The following is a 3,059-nucleotide window of genomic DNA, read 5'->3' as shown; positions in this document are numbered from 1 at the left end:
TACTGTTGCCCCCTGTAGTTTGATTTTATTACTAATAAAACCTTGTTTTTGACGAAATTACTGTTGCCCCCCTTACTTATGACGGTGTTAAGTTGCCGTTAAGTTTGAATATGTAATGTCTAATCTGCCCTTCATTAAAATTAAGAAATCAAAAGACGATGCTACCCCATTTATAAAACCAGATTAAATGTCAATTTTACCCCGAACTTCATTTATTTTGAATTAATGAAATGGGCAAAATCCAAATCCGATTTGGTTTACCACCTTCACTAAACTTCATTTATTTTGAATTAAAGAAATGAACAAAATCCAAATCCAATTTGGTTTTCCACCCTCACTAAACTTCATTTATTTTGAAAATATTTTAGGTGATATTCAGTTTCTAATTTGAATTAAATTCGATTTTCCTTCCTCTTCGGTTTCTATTTGAGTTTTATTCAATCATTCTTTCTTCTTTTCTTTTTTTATTTTTATTTTTATTTTTTTATTTTTATTTTTTAAGAATAAAATGGATTATAGTTATTTTTTTGTCCACAGTTAATTAAGGGTACTACTGTAACTTGACAAAAGGGTAAATAAGTAAAGAGATAAGTATAAGGGTAATTTGGGGTTTTTGAGAAAATATAAAGATGCCACATCATCAGTTAACTAACGGAATTTAACGGTAGGGAGGCAATAGTAATTATAGACAAAGTTGAAGGTTGGATTAGTAATTTTGAAAAGTACAGGGGATACATTAGTAATAAAATCAAAGTACAGGGGGCCAATAGTAATTATCCCTAATATTTTTTGTTGTGTCTCTTATTTTGGGAGAATACTAACACAGTTCGAACAATGATTTATTAGTTACAATGATTTATTAGTTACGTTATTCTTGGGGATGCAATTGAACTTGTACATTTCTCTACTTTTTGTTTACAAGAACTTTCATAGGCGAAGCTATTGATTGGACTACAAAACTGTGAAGATTACCTGTGTTTTCTGAGAGTTATTATGCTTATGCCTAACCTTTTCCTCAGCACCGAGATAAAAAGTTTGGATTATCATCTATGGGTAATGTAAGGAGCTCTGGATCAATTCTGAAGTCCATGTTATGGACAAGGAGGAAGAAGGGAAAAAGCTGCTTGTTTTGGGGAAATGGAAAGTCATTTAAGCATGTTTCTTTTTAAGAATATTTATGCATAGAATGGGTAAGGAATTGGAGTAGGTTGTATGTCAACTTATTAATGTTTTGAGCAAATTAAGAAGCACAGCTCATGAATGTTTTTCTTGCACAGTGGTGGTAGCTTTGCATGCAGAGGCAGCAAGACCAAGGAGGTCTTGGGTTCGGACCTCTGTACTTCCACACGATACCCCTGCCCCTCCTCATCTCATTCCCTGTTCCTTAGTTTGATGATGACAAAATGAAAGGCACGTCGGAAATGTTAGAGAAGTAGTTGAGGAATGGAGTGGTACTTTGCTTCTTTCCCTAATCTCTTAGTTCCAGCCAAGATCCTGAAGACCAAATAGAAACTTCCATTTTTGTTTCCTCATGTCTTTTATAAGATTGTCATGGATGCTTAAGAAAATTTCAGGCGTTCAAAGAGGCTGACTACAGATTTCATAGCACTTCATTAGAAACAAAGTCGAGCATAAGGAAATTAGGAAATGATGGTGTTAACAGCTTGTAAGTACTACTCTTTGGATGAGATCAACAGCTTCTTTATTTATACTAAAAGAGAAGAGAACAAAATTACAATGATGCCTCCTCATATGCTTCTTAATTTTTTTTGTCGGCCCTCTTTGGAAAGAAAAAAAATCATTTTTAAAGAAAGGAATCAATTTACATCGTCCTATAGAACGGCTTGGATTATAGTTGCAATTTACAACAGATTAAGTTAGAACCAACTAATAAACCAGAATGGCTTGGGTCACAAGGAGTTGCATTTTCCTTTAATATATATATATATATATATATATATATATATATATATATATATATATATATATATATATATATATATATATATATATATATATATATATATATATATATATATATATATATATATATATAGATATATATATATTTTTTTTTAAGGGCAAATTATATGTAAACTCCCTAGATCTACGATCAATTATATCTACTACCCTAAATTGAAATCATTTACAAATATCTTTTTACTATTAAGTAGTAAAGCTAAATGATGATATCAACAATAAGGGTACATTTATAATTGATTTCTTTTTAAAGATAGTAAATGTAATTGATTGCAAAATCTATGGGGTTTATATGTAATTTGTTATATTTTGAAAGAAAATTGGATTTAGTACAATCAATCCACACAAACAAACCTGGTCAAGTCTTGTGAGGTTGCTCTTGCACTCTCAAAAGCTATTGCTTGTCCAAAGAGAGTTGTGGTGAATTATGCACTAAAGAGAGGAGGCTCTGGTGCATCCAACCAGACATTGCCCAATAGTAGGTTGATTTCAAGAAAGGTACGATATCAAGGAAGGTGTAGCATGATCTTGTTGATGGTCATTTAGTCACAGTTGATGAGGAGTTGGTGAAGGTGGATAGTGCAATACTCGATTCGGTTAGGGTGTTTTTTTTTGTTCAGAGGGGCTTTATAAGCCGGGGATGAGATATTAATATTGTCTCAACAAGAGTCGAACTCACAACCTCTTCACTAAGAAGTGTAAGTTTCAACCACTAGAACAGCTCTACGTTGGTTCGATTTGGTTAGGGTTACCAATAGAAAACAAACAACTCTGACTTAAGGCAGAGACTTCAGATTCACGGAGCATACCAGCTCCAGTTAAATCTGGTATGATGCTTCTGGTCTTGCCTTGAAAATTCTAAGCAAATTCATCCTAGAGAGTGTAAAGCAGTCGTGGTTACTCTTGATTGGAACCGTGCAGTTGGGTCAAGCATTTCGGCCACGGCAAAGCCAGCAACAGGAAGCGGAGGTTGTGATTCTAGTAATCTGGACAGATCACGTTCAAGGGATTTGAAGTTTATAGGTTTCTTCTCCATGAATGTCTTCGAGCGAGTTGGGTTAGTTCGTCCAGGACCTCCT

This window comes from Hakea prostrata, chromosome 10, assembly GCF_041222555.1.
Source record: "Hakea prostrata isolate BN-2017 chromosome 10, UWA_Hpros_2, whole genome shotgun sequence".
NCBI lineage: Eukaryota > Viridiplantae > Streptophyta > Magnoliopsida > Proteales > Proteaceae > Hakea > Hakea prostrata.
The sequence above is the reverse complement of the archived record's forward strand: the minus strand, read 5'-3'. Positions refer to the sequence as shown.